Below are 12,688 nucleotides of genomic sequence, written 5' to 3' on the forward strand. Positions count from 1 at the left end.
ACAGTGTGAATGCGATCATTAGACAGAACCGGCGCATTAAACTGAGAGAAATCACCGCGCAGATGAACATGCCGTATGGCAGTGTGTTCACCATTGTTCACGAGGACCTTGGATATCGTAAGCTGTGTCAAAGATGGGTCCCTCGTCTTCTCACCGATAAGCACAAGGGACGTTTCCAATCCTCCCTGGCATTTTTGCAACGCTATGCCGCAGACGGCAACAGGTTTCTGCGGCGAATCGTCACAGGCGACGAAACTTGTGTCCACCACTTCACCCCCGAAACGAAGCGAACATCAATGGAATGGGTGCACCCCTCATCACCACAATAAAAGAAGGCCAAGGTTCAACCTTCGGCCGGTAAGGTTATGGCGACAGTGTTCTTTGACATGGAGGACATGCACGTGGAATTCATAATACCAATATAAATGGTCCGTTATTGGACATTATAAATTTTCCAGCTAACTCATTCCTGGTCGCCAGCGTTTCGCCCCCGTGTGCTAGACTGGGCTCATCAGTTGGTACCTAGCACACCTACCAAGGCGCTGGATAGTGCATACCGTGGAGGCCACTTCCCATAGGGAATCAACATCTACATCATCTGATGGCCAAGCAGGCATCAATTTTTGATAATGAGACAATGTCTCTCATAGTGCATTGGCACTGCCGGTGGCTACAATTAGCCTACGCAGTGGCCTCCACGGTATGCACTATCCAGCGTCTTGGTAGGTGTGCTAGGTACCAACTGATGAGCCCAGCCTAGCACACGGGGGCGAAACGCTGGCAACCAGGAATGAGTTAGCTGGAAAATTTATAATGTCCAATAACGGACCATTTATATTGGTATTATAAATTTACTCATTCGGAACAATTATTTCTAATACCCTATGGGAATCAACATTTACATCACGTGGAATTCATGCCGAAAGGAACGACGATCAACGCGGCGTCGTATTGTCATACGTTGCACCGGTTGTGTAAAGCAATTAAAGAGAAGCGCCGGTGTGATTTTGTTACACGATAACGCAACACCTCACAAGGCCCGCCAAACGAGAGAACTGCTGCCGCGTTTCAAGTGGGAGGTCTGACAACATCTACCCTACAGTCCCGACCTAGTGTCATGTGACTTTCATCTGTTTGGTAAGCTCAAAACGGAGCTCAGTGGTCGACGTTTCCAGACTGATTAGGAGGTGAAGGCCGCTGTCTCCAAGTGGTTGTAGAACGCTGGAGGAAATTTCTATACATCTGGCATCGACAAGTTGGTTGTGCGTTCGCATAAATGTTTTGAGTCTGTTGGAAACTGTGTGGAAAAGTGACGTTACAGTGTATGTCGTTATAGTCGTGTTGCTGTTGTATAGGTGGTGTAATAAATGGCCGTAAGTGGTAAGTGCAACTTATTTTCTGATCTGCCCTCGTACATTGTTTGCATGTTCATTGTGCTAAAAAACACTTGAATATAGGATCTAACTTGAACAGCGCATGACAACTCCCAGGTGCCAGGTCACCATGGAGCCTAAAATTCTTTCTTTGGCACCTTGTTTTTCAAGCCAAGTATAATTCTCCCCCCTTATATATTTAATTCCTGGTTTGTTGTTGCTGAGCTACTGCAAAGCGTGTGTAATAATACACAATCCCCTGATACTCCGTACGATTTATCGAACTCGTTTGAGCAAGAGGTTATGTAATGGCAGGAATCTTGATAAGTATGGGCAATTTCTGCTTTTATATGAAAGTTATTTCCTTTTTTTAAATAATCAAGGCCACATTATATAAGCGATAGATGAAAAAATAATACAAAATATGAGCTTTGGGGTGTCGAGAAAACCTTATGTAAAGAGCATATTTACCGACATAGAAATAACTCTAACATACTTCTCGTAATTAGCACGAATAATACCCTGCAATGCTGCTTTACTATAAAAATAGAATCTCTTCTGCTGTTACGTTGATTAATTTAACAGAGTAACAGCTGTTATTGTCAAGTGAAATAAACGTACTCTTGCAGGATTTATTTCTGTATGTTGACAGCATATGAAGAACCTTCTTTTCTTTCTGAGCTGTTTTTCAGTCGTAGGCTGTTTTCATAACTGCCAACTCTTTTACCCGGAAACTTCATCATCGATTTTCCGCTCCAGCAAGTGGGCATGGGTGTTTACGAGCCTCTTCCAGTTCGTCACTTCGATCCTAGGCTTTTATTTGTCTTGAAAGCGATTGCAAGTACTCTCCAACCGACTTGCTAGGCCTAACGTTACAGAAGATTTTCTGTCAGGATTATCTCCCTTAGCCTGTAGCAGTCCTGTGCCACATCTGCAAGGCTACAGCTTCCTGTTGAATTCGTGTGTCATTTCCTACACAAAGGCTTCAACAAGCCCCCTAAGTTCATAGGTAATAAATTTCATATTAATCCGTATTAAAGAGCAATATATTGTAAAATAAAAGCTAAAGGTTTCCACTTATTCAATACTGTTTGCTTATTCGATACTGTTTTTTGTAACCTTAAAAAAGTTACATATGTTTGTTGAAACTAGTTTTGGTCTTACCAGAGACTATCATCAGTCAAAATCAAATCAAAGGCAAGATGTAAATAAATAAATAACAAATATATGTTGCCATTGATGCTTTCACGGCCCGTACTTGTAGACACGATAATGTATAGGCTTTTGACCTTATGCTGTGTCAAGAAAATAAGGTGAAATTCTTTACGTTTTGCAGAGAACTATACTCTGCGTCATCAGAAGGAAATCTCAACTGTACACGAGAAAGGCTTCTTAAACAATTACTTTTTTAAATAGAAGTGGAAATAGTATGTTTATTTACCACCAGGTGGCTCCCCGGACGTGGCACAGTGCTAGCGTTCGAAGCGGAAGCTGACCGAACCATCAGAAATCAGTCTGTAAAAAGGTCACATGACATGTGTATGTAACATTGACGGGTGTATGACATTGACACGAGCCTGGAATGAAACATCTGGCGATGAGGAGCGTACGAATTTGGAAATCACCAAGATGAAATAACAGTCATGAAGGGACAGGGAAGGGAACTACCTATGTAAATCCTTAATGGCTAGCAATCAGGTTGAGATGGGAAAAGTCGAACATCCTGGTGGAATGGTGAAGTGAGAGCAGGTTGTAAACATTAAAAGAAGGCTTATACTAAATGGCTCCAAACAAGGGCCCAGGCAGACAGGGATTTGTACGTAGATGAAAGAAACAGAGCGAAACAAATAGTTGTTGGAACCAGAAAGAAGTTGTGGGAAGATTTTGGTAATAACCTGGAAAGGCTAGGTCAAGCAGCAGGGAAACCTTTCTGGACAGTAATAAAGAATGTTAGGGAGGGGAAAAGGAAATGAACAGTGTTTTGAGTAATTCAGGTGAACTCATAATAGATCCCAGGGAATCACTGGAGAGGTGAAGGGAATATTTTGAACATCTTCTCAATGTAAAAGGAAATATTCCTGGTGGTGTTGCGAACAGCCAATCTCGTGGGGAGGAGGAAAATGATGTTGATGAAATTACGCTTGCGGAAGTGGAAAGGATGGTAAATAAACTCCATTGTCATAAAACAGTAGGAATAGATGAAATTAGACCTGAAATCGTGAAGTATAGTGGGAAGGTAGGGATGAAATGGCTTCATAGAGTAGTAAGATTAGCATGGAGTTTTGGTAAGGTACCTTCAGATTGGACAAAAGCAGTAATTGCACCTATCTATAAGCAAGGGAACAGGAAGGATTGCAACAACTATCGAGGTATTTCATTGATTAGTATACCAGGCACCGAGCTCAATAGCTGCAGCCGCTTAAGTGCGGCCAGTATCCAGTGTTCGGGAGATAGTGGGTTCGAACCCCACTGTCGGCAGCCTGAAGATGGTTTTCTGTGGTTTCCCATTTTCACATCAGGCAAATGCTGGGGCTGTACCTTAAGGCCACGGCCGCTTCCTTCCAAATCCTAGCTCTTTCCTGTCCCATCGTCGCCATAAGACCTATCTATGTCGATGCGACATAAAGCCACTAGCAAAAAAAAATGTACCAGGCAAAGTACTCACTGGCATCTTGGAAGGGAGGATGCGATCAGTCGTTGAAAAGAAGTTGGATGAAAACCAGTTTGGTTTCAGACCACAGAGGGGCTGTCAGGATCAGATTTTCAGTATGCACCAGGTAATTGAAAAATGCTATGAGAGGAATAGGCAATTGTGTTTATGTTTCGTAGATCTAGAGAAAGCCTACGGCAGGGTCCCAGGGGAATAGATGTTTGCCATACTGGAGGACTATGGAATTAAAGGGAGATCATTAAAATCAATCAAAGGTATTTATGTTGACAATTGGACTTTAGTGAGAATTGATGGTAGAGTGAGTTCTTGGTTCAGGATACTTACATCGGTTAGACAAGGCTGTAATCTTTTACCTTTGAAGTTCGTAGTTTACATGGATCATCTGGTGAAAGGTATAAAATGACAGGGAGGGATTCAGTTAGGTGGAAATGTAGTAAGTAGTCTGGCCTATGCTGACGACTTGGTCTTAATGGCAGATTGTACCTAAAGCCTGCAGTCTAATATCTTCGAACTTGAAAATAGTTGCAATGAGTATGGTATGAAAATTAGCCTTTCGAAGACTAAATTGATGTCAGTAGGTAAGAAATTCAACAGAATTGAATGTCAGATTGGTGATACAAAGCTAGAACAGTTCGATAATTTCAAGTATTTAAGTTGTGCGCTCTCCCAGGATGGTAATATAGTAAGTGAGATTGAATCAAGGTGTAGTAAAGCTAATGCAGTGAGCTCACAGTTGTGATCAACAGTGTTCTGTAAGAAGGAAGTCAGCTCCCAGACGAAACAATCTTTACATCAGTCTGTTTTCAGACCAACTTTGCTTCATGGGAATGAAAGCTGGGTGGACTCAGGATTTCTTATTCATAAGTTAGAAGTAACAGACTTGAAAGTAGTGAGAAGGATTACTGGTACAAACAGGTGGGGACAATGGCAGGAGGGTACTCAGAATGAGGAGATAAAGGCTAATTAAGGAATGAACTTGATGGATGTAGAGCTACGCATAAACCGGCTTTGATTTTGGGGTCATATGAGGTGAATAGAGGAGGATAGGTTACCTAGGAGAATAATGGACTCTGTTATGGAGGGTAAGAGAAGTAGAGGTAGACCAAGACGACGATGATTAGACTTGGTTTCTAACGATTTAACGATAAGAGTTATAGAACTAAATGAGGCCACAGCACTAGTTGCAAATAGAGAATTGTGGCGATGTTTAGTAAATTCACAGAGGCTTGCAGACTGAGCGCTGAAAGGTATAACAGTCTATTTATGAAGCAAGCATGAAATTCAAGACATTAAAAACACTCAAGACAATTGCATGTCCTGAGCAAACTCTCAGCTTTCCTCCAATTGAAGACTGCACCTCACAGAAGACCAGGTGAAACACCAAAATATCATCACTAGAGGAATCTTCTAGAACTCAGCTCAGCTGAAACAAGTGTGAACACAATGATGTTGATGGGAAAGTGTTGAGATGTTCATTTGTTTCCAATATGGATCATCGAAGAAGCACTTAAAACACCATCATTCGAAGAATCTTCTAGAATTCAGCTCCGCTGAAACAAGTATGAACTGCATGATGATGATGGGAAAGAGTTGAGATGTTTATTTGTTTCGAACATGGCAGAAACAAATTTAGAGGGAAAGAACGATAATTAATAAAACATAAAAATAAACACTATAAAACATGTATATAAATAAAAAATATATAAAATTATTAAATGCGTAAGGTTGGACTGAGGGATCTGGAATGGTGTGTGATTGCTCGAGGGAAGGAAGGGGATTTAGAGTACTTAATTTCTTTTTATTGAAAATGGGAATTAATAGATCAAATAAAGGTTGTTTTTTTCTTCAAATATTTCATTAAGGTTGAAATTGGGATTAAAGAATTGATCTGTGTGGATGAAACAATTCAGAGCATAGAGTCCGTATTGGCCATTTTAAAGAGATTTAGATCTTGATCAATATTTTTGAAGTTATGGTTTGAGTCTATCTTTTTTAATAGCTGAAAATCTGTTATATCTACATGAATTTACATGTTCTAAGTACCTTGTGTCATCCATTCATTTGATATCGTTAACTTGTATCCCAGCATCCCCATATCTGAAGTTTGTTCCATTCTTCTTCTTCTTCTTCTTCTTTTATGACCACATAGGATCACTTTAGTCAGTCCGTCGTTCAGGTCTCTTTGAAGGGATTGTTCGGGCTTTGCGGTCCTCCCAGTACTTCTTCAGACGCTCCGATCTTCGTGCCCTTTCCTCAGTTGAAAATGTGCGTGTTGTTGGTTTGTTTTGTGTAAGGGTAAAGCGGAGGTTTGTATTCTTGAGTTTTGTATTCAATTTTATCTTATTTTTGGTGTCTTCTGTTGTAAGGCCTATTTCCTTCAGATCCTCTCTTACTTCTCTGATCCATTTACATCCTGTTGTGGTATTTTTTGAGACGAGATTGTGTTGTACTAGTTGTTTCAGAAGTCTCGAGTCCTGCATCCTCATGATATGTCCAAAGAATCCCAGTCTCCTCTTACGCATAGTATCTGTAATGGGTTCTAGCTCTTTGTACACGACTTTGTTAGGTATTAACCGCCACTGTCCATCTTTCTGATATTTTTTGTTGATACAGGTTCTTCCAATCCTCCTTTCAATTTTCTGAAGTCTGTCAGTCTTTGATTGTTTATTCAGGTAAAAGAGTGTTTCTGCTGCATATGTAGCTTCCGGTTTTATAACTGTGTTGTAGTGTTTTATTTTTGTATTTATTGATAGACATTTCTTTTTGTAGATATCCCATGTTAATTTTTGTGCTTTAGCTAATCTATTTGTTCTTACTTGGATTGAGATTTTTTCATTTAAGTTATGTGTTATTACTTCTCCAAGATATTTAAACTGAGTTACTATTTTGATTTTATTACCATTTATGGTGACTTCTTTTAGCTGTGTTGGTTTTTGGGGCATAATTTCTGTTTTTTCAAATGATATTTTGAGGCCAATTTTATTTGCAATGTTTTGAAGTTCTGATATCTGGGTTTTTGCTTCTTTTATGTCTACTGCTAGTAATGCTAAATCGTCAGCAAAACCCAGGCAATTTGTTTTGATTTTTCGGCCAATCTTTATTTTGGGGGGACATTTTCTAAACCATTCCCTCATTACCATTTCTAGAGCACAGTTAAATAATAGTGGTGAGAGCCCATCTCCCTGCCGTAGTCCAGTTTTAATTTCAAATGTCTCTGATGTTTCACCCCTAAACTTCACTTTTGACTTGGTATTGGTGAGAGTCAATTTTATCATGTTTATTAATTTGGGGTGTAGTCCAAGGTGTCTTAAAATTTTAAACAGAGATTCTCTATGGATGCAATCATAAGCTTTCTTGAAATCTACAAATGTTATCACCATATCTCTGTTTCTTCTCCTGTTATAGTCCATTATCAACTTAAGACTCATGATCTGATCAGGACAGCTCCTCCAGGGTCTGAAACCTCCTTGATATTCTCCTAGTTCTTTCTCAAGTTGTAAACTTATCCTATTAAGGATGATTATTGAAAATATTTTGTATGTTATATCTAGGAGAGAGATTCCCCTGTAGTTATTAGGGTCGGTTTTGTCCCCTTTTTTGTGCAGAGGATGAATGAGGGCTGTTGTCCAGTGTTCTGGTAGTTCTTCTTTAATCCAGATAGAGACAAGTTGTTGATGGAGGGCAACTTTTGCTGAGTTTCCTGCATATTTCCAGATTTCCGCAAAGGTCTGATCTTCTCCTGGCGCTTTGTAGTTTTTTAATTTATTCAGAGCCTGGTAGACTTCCTTTATTGTGGGGGGATTGATGTTTTCTGGTGATGTTTTTATCGGGGTGTTGGTGTCCAAATGAAGGAGTTCTGTAGGTTCCTCACAATTTAAAAGCTTGTTGAAATGTTTAGCCAGAATTTCTGCATTGTCTTTATTGTTATGGGCCAGCTTACCATCTTCATCCTTCATCAGTAGGGTCGGGGGTTCATATTTTTGGAGCTGCTTTCTGAAGGTTTTGTAGTAGTCCCTTGATTTAGTTTTACTGAACTGTTCTTCAATTAACTGCAGGGTGTCCTTATGATGTTGTCTTTTTATTCTTCTTAAGACTTGGGTAGTTTCTTTTCTCTGTTTTACTAGCTTTTGATAGGATATTTCTGTCTTTTGGGACTGATGTAATAGCCATGCCTGATGTCTTTTCTCCACTGTTTCATCACATTCACTGTTCCACCATTGGTGTTTTTTACGTGGTTTAATTGGAGCTAGGTCTTCTGCAATTTGTTTAAGGTTGTGTACTAAGTCTTCAAGTTTGTCTGTGATTTTTATTTTTTCAGTTGCTTTCTGGTAATTTTTGTTGTTGATTAGCTGGGTAGGATCTATTTTTCTTTTAGTTTTAAGGGCTTGCTTTTGTTGTCTCCTCTGGGGAGTGAGTTTAATTTTAATTTTAACTACGTAGTGATCTGAACCTGTGTCTATTCCTCGGAGGACTTTGACGTTATAGATCTCTTTGTGGTGGTATTTGTCCATGCAGACGTGGTCCAGTTGCCATTCTCCTTTAGTGTAGTCAGGGTGTTTCCATGTTTTGAGTTTTTGAGGTTTCCTCTTAAAACATGTAGATTTTGAGATTAAATTATGGTTTCTACACAGGTCAACTAGTCTCTCTCCATTTTTATTTGTTTTCTTGTGTGCTGGCCATTTTCCGATGATGTCACGGTATTTTCTTTCTCTGCCTAGTTGAGCGTTGAAGTCGCCTATTAATAATTTTATATGGTTTGTTCCATTATACAACAGAATTTGACAAAATACAGTGAATTAAGTATTATTTATTTATTTGCATAGTTTACGCCCACATTGGAGCACTTAAATCAATCCATATACACTACAGTGTTCTCAATATTAGTTCTAATGTTTTCTCAACTTCCCCATCTCTTCCCAGAACTTCTTCATTTTTTCTGACCTGGCCGCCCTCTCTTCATCTGTAATGGTGTACTGTTTTCGTTTGGCTGTTTTTAATTTTAGTCTTATATCTCTACTTCTCAGAATCCTCTTCTCTTTTCTCTCTGCAACTTGTTTCATTGTTATATTCAGCTCCTCTAAATCATTCTGGACCTCAACGAACCAGTTGTTCTTGGTTTTACTTTTCCAAAAGAAACTGAGTAATTGTTTCACTAGTCTGGTCTCTGGTAGTCTTACTATGTGGCTGAAAAAGGCTCTTCTCCTTTTTCGCATTGTATCCACAATTGATTCATTTTCCCGATAGACTATTTCATTAGGCACCAATCTCCATTGTCCATTTACTTGATGTTTTTTATTGATGATTGTTCTAATGATCCTTCTGTCTATTTTTTGGATTTTACCCAATGTTGCTTTGGTATTCAACTTAAACAGAGTTTCGCTTGCATAAGTTGCTTCAGGTATAACTACTGAACCATAATGTTTGAATTTGTTTTAAATCAGCAAGTATAATTAAAGAACCACCTAATCGATACTTTATTTTTTGCGTTGGGCAAAATTAAATATACATTATCACTTACAGAACATGTTTTGACCACTTTGTGGTCATCATCAGCTGTATAAGGAAAACTTAGATGAAAAATATTGGACAATAAGCACAAGCGTTAATCTTTAGGTTATGGAAAAAATATTTGCTGTGTCGATTGTTTGATTGGTAAAAGTTCTTTGGTATCTTCTCTGTTATAAAATGGCAGTCATCTGCTTAGGGCAGCTTGTCTCACGTTATCATATCTTGGAAAGATGTTTATTCTGCGCTGCCTTGGGGATCTGTCTTTGTGACGACCTAGTGTAGTAGCGATGTGCATGGTTTGATTGTTCATGCAATCCACAGAAGAAATGGGAAGTGGAGTTGTGTCATCATCTAGTACGTCATTTGAGGGAGGAGGGAGACTTAGCAGTGAATCCGTGACGTCGTGCTTGATTATTACATTTTTCGTCTTATTTGTTGTCTGTCAACCCATTCCATGTATTTGCTGATGTGCTCGTATAAGAGGTCTTTTTGCCTGTTCCCCTATCGGGCGCGTCCCAAGTGGCAGATAGGGGGGGCTCGCCGGACTTGTCCGGAGGGCTAGAGGGAAATAAAATACCTCTCGTGGACCAAAAACAGGCACTGCCAGAAAACATCTTGAGGCAACTTCTGAGGCTCAAAACCTTAGTTGTAACTATGAGATTGACAAAGATCAATCTCCCCATTATCTTCAACTTACTAGCATGATGGCAACGTCAGTTAATTTTTAACAATAATTTTTTTGTTAACATTCAACTTAGATGATACGATAGTTATAATGGATGAGAACTTAATCGACGCTACCAGCGCCCTTTCAAATTTAAACACACTTGATCCATATATCAAATTCATTCTAGAATCAGAAACTGAGCATGAAATCAATTTTTTAGACTTAACTATCTCGAGACACCACAATTCCCTTAGCTAGAAAATGTATAGAAAACCTACACAAACCATAAACACCATACATCAAGACGCTTTATATCCACAAATGTGCTGCATACTACAGCATGGTTCATCGTGCATTCAACATCCCAATGTCAGAAAAAGATCGTATACTTGAATTAAACACCATCGGAAACATAGCCAAGGCCAACAAATGTAATAAACATTTCACTGAAGGAATAATAATGTCAGACATCGACTTTCCACTACTCTCACTAAAGATAAAAACTAACAAAATCTTATTTCCCACTTTCACTTTTAATAATCCACAGATACACCAGATTTCAAACATTTTCAAAAAACCTATAAAAAAATATCTTAAAACAGACAATCATAATGCATCAATTTTACACAACACAAACTCAATTATTATTAATAATAATAATAATAAAACATTCTATAGATCAGGTGTTTATATACTTAAATGTAGCAGATGTCTGTCCACCTATATCGACCTAATGGGTAGAAACTTTGACACGAGGTACTTAGAACATGTAAATATAATAGATTTTCAGCTATGAGAAAACATATGATGGACACAAACCATAAATTCACAAATATTGATCAGGATCTAAAAATCTTAAAAGTTGTTATTCATCCACCTAGATTAATTCTTTAATCCCAATTTCAACCTTAATGAAATATCTTAAAAAACAAACCCTTTATTATTTATTTACATAGTTTACGCCTACATTGGAGCACTTAAATCAAACCCAAATACATTTATGTTAACAAAGAATTAACTGAAGATTTAGCTTGAAACAAACCCTTTATTTGATCTATTAATTCCTATTTTCAAGTAAAAAGAAATTAAGTACTCTAAACCCCTTTCTTTCGCTCCAGCAATCACCCACCATTCCACATCCCTCAGCCCCACCTTAGGCATTTTTTATTTTATGTAATTTTTTATTTATTTTTTATTTTTTATGTTTTTATATTTTTATTTTTCTCCCTCCATGTTGGTTTCCACCATGTTTGAAACAAATAAACATCTCAACTCTTTTCCATCAACATTATTCTGTTCATACTTGTTTCAGCTGAGCTGAGTTCTAGAAGATTCTGCAAGTGATGGTATTTTAAGTGCTTCTGCAATGATCCATATTGGAAACAAGTGAACATCTCAACACTTTCACATCAATGTCATTGTGTTCACACTTGTTTCAGTTGAGCTGAGTTCTAGAAGATTCCTGTAGTGCTGATATTTTGATGTTTCACCTAGTCTTCTGTGAGGTGCAGTCTTCCAATTGGAGGAAAGCTGAGAGCTTGCTGAGGGCGTGTTATTGTGATGAGTGTTTTTAATGTCTTGAATTTCATGCTTGCTTCACATATACAGTAGAAGTCCGTTATAGCGAGAATTCATAACAGCGAAAAATTTACTCGCTATAACAGATTCTCATTATATCCAATTTTTGTATAAAATATGAACATTAAAACAAGAATAATAGTTAACACCACCTTTCCAATACTTATCTTTCCTATATTTAGGAAATAAACATTACAACAGGCGTTGTAAGATGGGACATGTTTCGCTTAACAGTCGTAAGCATCATCAGCCGAAAATAATCTTAGCCTAAAGTTAGGTCAGGGCCCTGAACCTAGTGTCCTTAACATATATGGCACCCTAAGAATCAACATTTATATTTATAAAATGAAAATAGGCTTAAAACTAGTGTGAAAAAACATGGAATGTTACAACATGGCTAAAAAAAAACACAATCGAGTTGAGACAGAGGATAAGAACAGAAAGTAGGCTACAATACAGAGCTGGTAGTGAAATAATTAAAATCATTAGGATATCATTGTTACCAGTCAGTCAATCAGAATGTTCAAACATAAAAACAAGTGTGAAAATATATAAGAGTGTTCATCATGGCTGAGTTAGAAAAAACACGTAATCGTGTTGCCAGAGGTAAAAACATAAGGTACAACATAGAGCTGGCAGTGTAATATCAAACTCATGGCTGCCAGTCAGTTAATAAGAATGTTCATATATAACAAAACATGATGGTTATATTCTTTTAAGTGAAGAAATAGTTAAATCCCACTCTTGTATAGATACGTGAGAACGGGCGAGAGAAATCATGTGTTGTAGCAGACATGGAGTAGTAACACTTCAAACAGGATTGATCACGCCTGAAGCCGCTTCATTTTTGCAGGGAGTTCAAGACCAGAACGGGAAAAAGTAATAAGATGC

General features: G+C 38.2%; 1 protein-coding gene across 3 annotated transcripts in view; it reads left to right on the top strand.

The window, feature by feature from the left end:
- Positions 1–12,688, top strand: part of LOC136883899 (PHD finger protein 14) — a 319,931-nt gene that overhangs the window by 38,635 nt on the left and 268,608 nt on the right. The gene's annotated exons all lie outside the window — the stretch shown is intronic.

The sequence above is a fragment of the Anabrus simplex genome, chromosome 1, assembly GCF_040414725.1.
Source record: "Anabrus simplex isolate iqAnaSimp1 chromosome 1, ASM4041472v1, whole genome shotgun sequence".
Classification (NCBI taxonomy): domain Eukaryota; kingdom Metazoa; phylum Arthropoda; class Insecta; order Orthoptera; family Tettigoniidae; genus Anabrus; species Anabrus simplex.